This window comes from Rhagoletis zephyria, unplaced genomic scaffold (genome assembly GCF_001687245.7).
Source record: "Rhagoletis zephyria isolate East Lansing unplaced genomic scaffold, Rhagoletis_zephyria_1.1 Rzeph_scaffold_02353, whole genome shotgun sequence".
NCBI lineage: Eukaryota > Metazoa > Arthropoda > Insecta > Diptera > Tephritidae > Rhagoletis > Rhagoletis zephyria.
Genome location: NW_016159437.1, coordinates 14,990 through 21,211, shown reverse-complemented (window position 1 = coordinate 21,211; position 6,222 = coordinate 14,990). Strand labels below are relative to the sequence as shown.

Genomic DNA, 6,222 nt, shown 5'->3' with positions numbered 1-6,222 from the left:
TTCAAAGCCATTAAGATATAATTTCGTAAATTTACTCCTCTATTCTAACAGAGTCACAAAACTTAGCTCATCACTGTTGTGATTTCAAGTGCGCCGAGAAATGTGTCACAAAAAATTCGATTTTGAGTGCTAGAAAAATACACAAAAATTTAAAAAATTGAATTGAAGCGGCATATTTTTTGAGCGGCAAGCTTTGAGGCGCGGTAGAAATCACAGCAGTGATGAGCTAAAGTTTGTGACTTTGATAGAATACGGCTATTTGTATTTAAGCCTCTTACGATCTGATAAGAAATACTTAAAGCAGATTTAGTAATCAGTTTTTTGATTCAGTATTCTGACGGGAAATATTTGCTAAATTATTATTTTTGTTGGGCCTATACTCGAATTCACGAACGAAAGCTCCGGAGGGCCAAAAAGAACTAACGTCAATTTTAAATGAAGAAATATTTGTTTCATATTTAAAATTAAATTTTCTGATACTTAAGTTGACAGTTTTAACTTTGGACGAGATGTAAAACTTTATATCGTCTTCGGAAGTATCCCTCGAAAATCTAGAGACAAATATATACTTCTTTTGGGGAACCACAACCAGTCTCCTAGTATTAGACTCGATTACCGGCGGAAGGGCTTGAGTAACTGAATTACTAATTGAGGGTAGAGTAAGCGTTAGAGGGTTAGATGACGGTGCCAAAGCTTCAACGGGGGAAGGGGAAGATACTTCAAGCTCGTTGTTATTAGAACCCGACTTTGTTATACGTTCTTTTGAGGATGATGACTCCGGAGTCTGTGGACATGGAGAAGAGAGGTTAATTAAGTCATTCGGAAGATTGTTCTGACGTGGAACGGTTATCCTCTCATTAGGCGGACTATGAAGACGCTTTCGTTTTGACACACGAATATCCTTCAAAGATTGTACGGTATCTAAGCACTTAAAAGATTTAAACACATTTTCATAATGCTTAAATTTTTCGGTCGGTACCGGCAACTCTCTCCCTACCTCAGAAAAACCATTTCTGGTTTGCCTAAACAAATTAAAGATATCAACTTCGGTTGACCTGCACTTTAAGCAAGACCAGAGAAGACCTTTGCCATCATTAATAGAGTCCAGAATTCTTCCTGTCAAACCAGCACATTTTAGACGGCAAATACCAGCACAGAGCCAGCACGATAAGTGGCGTTCATAATCGCTTTTCACTTGGCAATTATCAAGACCACACTTCACAGTAAAAAATTAATAACAATTATGGTAATAAAAACCAAAAAAAAATAAATTATAACATATTAGGAGCTGATGTATTCAGTTTTAGAATATATGTGGCGAACAGTTTGAGTATCACTGTATTATGACGCTTAATAAACGCAAAGCAAACAACAGTGAAAAGAATTACTAAAAGAGCAAAAGAAATGTGCAAAAATAAAAACGATTTCAGTTAACTACAAAGGAATTGCAACAACAATGATAACAACAAATGACTCGGCAAGATTAGATGTATAATAGTGAAGTTTAATAAAATTTAATATAAAACGCAAAACTTTTTATAATAACTTTAACTCAGAATTCGCACAATAAACTTTGCAAATAGAAAGACAAATCAGAGCACAATATAAGTGGAACCTCACAGCTTGACGTTTTCTTATTAGGTCTATCATGGCGGATCATTTTATAATTTTTAATAGAGGAATGAATGTCATTGAAATTACTAGAAAGCCACGTTTCAGTAATACAGATTACATCTACATTCGAGTTTTCAGATGTGTATCTAATTGTGTCCATCTTCTCAGCATTTAAGCTTCTGGCATTGAAGTGAACAACTTTGAAGCCCTTCTACCGACCACATAAAATGTTAATCAGAGTTAGAGTGTTTTCCTGAACACCATATTTACCACTGTTAAGAGACATAACGAACAGAGAAAAAAACAAAAGCAACCATAAAGCGTAGAGACTGTAGCTTTGTGTGGGACAAATAATACTTGATACAGAAACTATGACGGACCATCTTTAAAAATATTTCACTAAAGCTAAGAACATGAAAAGTACATAAAATTAAAGTCATTATAACATTAGAATTTCGGCAAATCATTCGGCTCACAGACTTTAACAGGAGCAGAACTGTTGTCATATTTAACATAAACTATTCCTCTAAGCGTAAATGACGATGTTAGTTTGCCTAACCGTCGCAGCTTAATAGCCTCTTGCAAACGTTTTCTGTTGTCTGGCGACAGACTCTCAAAAATTGAAAATTTCCCCTCCCAGCCAACAACTCAAGTGAGACTGGACCCTTCAAATTGGACCACACAAATTTTCGATTGTCACTAATACATATGAGATATAGTACATGTGAGAATTCGCTATGAAAAAATCTTATGGTCTGATTATGCATACTTCGCATAACTTCGCACAACTTCGCATAACCTTCAAACTGTAATTTGGTATGATATTTGTATGTATTTTGTATGTATTCCATTACCCAGAAATTAGCAGAACTTTTAAAAACTTAGCAAACTGTTTAGTTTAGATTTTGATTCACAGTTTCCTAAGTTACAACTTTATTGCACTGGTAGAAATGGTTGTGCGAAGTTATGCGAAGTATGCATAATCAGAGATTTAGAATGAAACAACATCTTATAATTCTTGAACTGTTTATATATCTTATTCACTCGCACACGTTGCATGCATAGGGATAGTGAAATTTTGCGGAAAGAAAAATTAACAAACCTCAGCAATCGTGACTGGCAATTAATTTGTGAATTGTGCGGCTTGGCGTTCAGCCATTTTAATAAACATTTATTTCAGCGGTGGAAAATAAAAACTTTGCGTACCTTCGTTCCAATCTTACAAGTAAAGACCGCAATAAAAACTGTTAAAAACTATGTATATTTAATGTGTATTTTATTGTGCAGGTCTAGCCCAGTTTTTGTGTGCAGCATTTTCGTTCGGTGGTGGAAAATTGTTTTAAGAAGTTTAATTTTTGCAAGTAAGTACTGTATTTTACAAATAAAAATGAAAAGGAGCACTTTTTATAATAATTTGAGTGCTGAAAAGAAAAGTTGTGAGATAAGTGCAGAGAAATATAAAAGGCTGTCCCAATTTGCCGAATCGGATTGGGGCGAGTGCAGTGCCACTGCGAATGCGCAAAATACTAGCGCAGATATTTCATTTTCCGACTCCGATTGCCGGTCGGAAAATGAAATAGAAATTATACCAACAGAAGAAAAGTGAAAGGAAATAAAATTGTGGGCAATTGAAAATAATATTTCACAGGCGGCATTGACCAAATTGCTTTGTGTACTCAAAAAAATTGGTGTTAATGATCTAACTTTGTGTGCGAAAACTCTTATCCAAACTAATAAAAATAAAACACAAATTCAGTCAATTTCTGGAGGAGAGTTTATGTATATTGGCATTCAAAAGTACTTTGCGTCCGATTCGTTTACGTTTTTAAATGAACAAAATGAAGATTTAGTAGACGTCGGAATAGATGGTTTAAAATTGTTTAAGAATTCCAACAAAGTTTTGTGGCCAATTGTTGGACTTCCAAACGAAAATCCTTTCACTATTGCCTGCTTCTCAGGAAAACAAAATCCAGATAACGTAAATCATTTTATGAAAGAATTTTCTGAAGAAGTAGCTTATTTGAGAGAAAATGGCTTGAAAGTTGGTATGTTTAACACCACATTAAATAATTTAATATCCGTATTTTCACATGCCATTCGCCGGCGCGTGCCTCTATAACTATGTAGTGTTCAAGGTCACAATGGGAAAAATGGCTACCCTAAACGCAGTCAAATCGGCAGCTATGTAAATAATACGGTAGACAAACGGGCTCGATTATTTGCATAACCAGCCTTAATTTGCTTTAACTCATGCATTTTCCTCTTTAAAATGAGCATAAGCAGCCAAACAAATGCACGAAATTTTTGGGAATTAACTCGGATCCGGGGAATTTTCGATGACAACACTGGTAAAAACGGCCAGTTGTTGTCTTTTGTACAAGTAAGCAAACGAAGCAGTCGAGTTTCGCGTACGCGGTATCCGAGTGGAGAGAGTTGCGCGCTACAAGCCTGTAGCTGCCAGGTTCGATACTCAGTTGGAGCGATTGCGAAAAATTTTTTGTTCTTATTATTTATTGTATATTTTTTTATTTAATTTTATTTATATATTTAATTTTACTTTATTTTAGTTTCATTTGCCTTATTTTATATCACATTTCTTATTTTACTATTAGTTAATTTTAATTTTTAGAGATGAATTTTGTTAAAAATTCAACAACAACTAACTGAAAGTAACGTAAAAAAATATAGAACTTATAAAAAAAATAATGAAAAAGAAATAAAAAAAGTATACTGACCGTGGGACTCGAACCCACGACCTTGCGGCTGGTTTATTCGCATTACTGCCGTCTGTAAGGGTAAAATTTTAATTTGCATTTATGCTTATTAATTCAAATTAATTTTCTCCGTCTGTCTACCATATAAGAGAGTGTGCTTTTCTAGACACACAAGTGACCTAAGAACAGATATGTCTTTTAAAAATAGAGTAGATAAAGCTCACCATTATTTTAAATTTTTACAACAACAAAATATACTTGAAGCAACAAATTTTGGAATGGTTTATCAATTCCCCTTGGATCCTATGCACCTTGTCGACCTAGGTGTGACTAAAAAACTGTTAAATCTGTTACTCAAAAAAGGAAATATTACCCAAATGAATAAAAAATTTAATTTCGTTTCTCATTGGGTACCATCTGAGTTCGGAAGGGGGTGTAGAAATTTAGATGATATCGGGAATTGAAAGTCCACAGAGTATAGGCATTTTTTGTTGTATTCGGGAATATTCGTTTTAAGAAATAGTATTGATGACGATTTATTTTATCATTTTATTTTATTGCATGCCAGTATACGCATTCTCTCTTGTGAAAGGTCCTACAAAACTGAAACCAATATAGTAAAAGGATTATTGCAAGATTTTGTTAGTTTGTTTGGAAATATATATGGCGATCATTTGATAAGTTTTAATATTCATGGCCTTCTTCATTTACCTGATTGTGCTAAAGATTTCGGACCATTAGATTCTTTCTCCGCCTATATATCCGTTCTTTCAGAAATATTTCTGGTTTGCAGTCTTGTGCCCATTATACTTTGGTATAATGTGTAAGTATTTCTAAAAAGTCTTTTTTGGAATTATAGCTTTTATGGGTTTTGTTGTTCTATGAACTATATTTTTATAAAAAATTACAAAAATTCTTTAACATGAAAGACTTTGTAAATATTAACAAAAAATTGTTTGGGGTTTTCCATTTCGGATTTAAGTCACTGTATGTACATATTATATATATATATATATATATACTTTTAATTATTGTTTTAAATATAAATTAACATTAAAATATTGTACATATGTACATATATACAATACAAAACACAGTCACTCACAGAAGTGTCCATAATTTAGTTTTTTCACAATATTTATGGGGCATTTCACCTCAAGTGACCCAACTTTTGAAATCTATGTCTTCCGATCGGGATGAAATTTGCACCAAGGTTAGTCCTAAAAAATAGTAGTTATGACACAAAATTTCAATGGGATCGGTCAAACACACTCCGAGTTGGAGGGTCTAGAATTTTGACATTTTGGTCAAACGGCCATTTTTTCGGATCCATATAACTAATTACCTATTGTATTTAGAAAATTTTTTCAGGAATGTTTTCGATAGATTTCTCTTCAGTCCTTACAAATCTTATTTTTTTTTAATTAAACTGAATTTTTTTTTATTTTTTTTTTAAATAAAAAATAATTTTTATGTATTTTTCAAAAAGGGGTATTTTTTTTTTTTTTTGCTCAAAAGAAAGCTTAGGTATTTTTCTTTAAGAGCTTTGTGGTCGCTTAGTGGGATGCAACTTGTGTATCAATCAAAATTAGCGTTTAGTAACTCGAAACAGCGGTTTTTTTAATTTTTAATATATGACCTATTGTCTTCTTTTTTTCGTATTATTGTGTAAGTGTCTCGGAAACCTCGGAAAGAAGATGTTTAATATAAGGGGCATTTCACCTCAAGTGCCCCAACTTTTGAAATCAATGTCTTCCGATCGGGATGAAATTTGCACGAAGGTTAGTCCTAAAAAATAGTAGTTATGACACAAAATTTCAATGGGATCGGTCAAACACACTCCGAGTTGGAGGGTCTAGAATTTTGACATTTTGGTCAAACGGCCATTTTTTCG

General features: G+C 33.3%; 1 long non-coding RNA gene across 1 annotated transcript in view; it reads left to right on the top strand.

Moving 5' to 3' along the window:
* Positions 1-2,908: 2,908 nt before the first annotated feature.
* The window catches only part of LOC108366637 (uncharacterized), a 13,208-nt gene continuing 9,894 nt past the window's right edge, over positions 2,909-6,222 (top strand). Inside the window, exon 1 of the long non-coding RNA XR_001848115.1 lies at positions 2,909-2,975. This is a non-coding gene — a long non-coding RNA (uncharacterized LOC108366637). The remainder of the gene's footprint in view (positions 2,976-6,222) is intronic.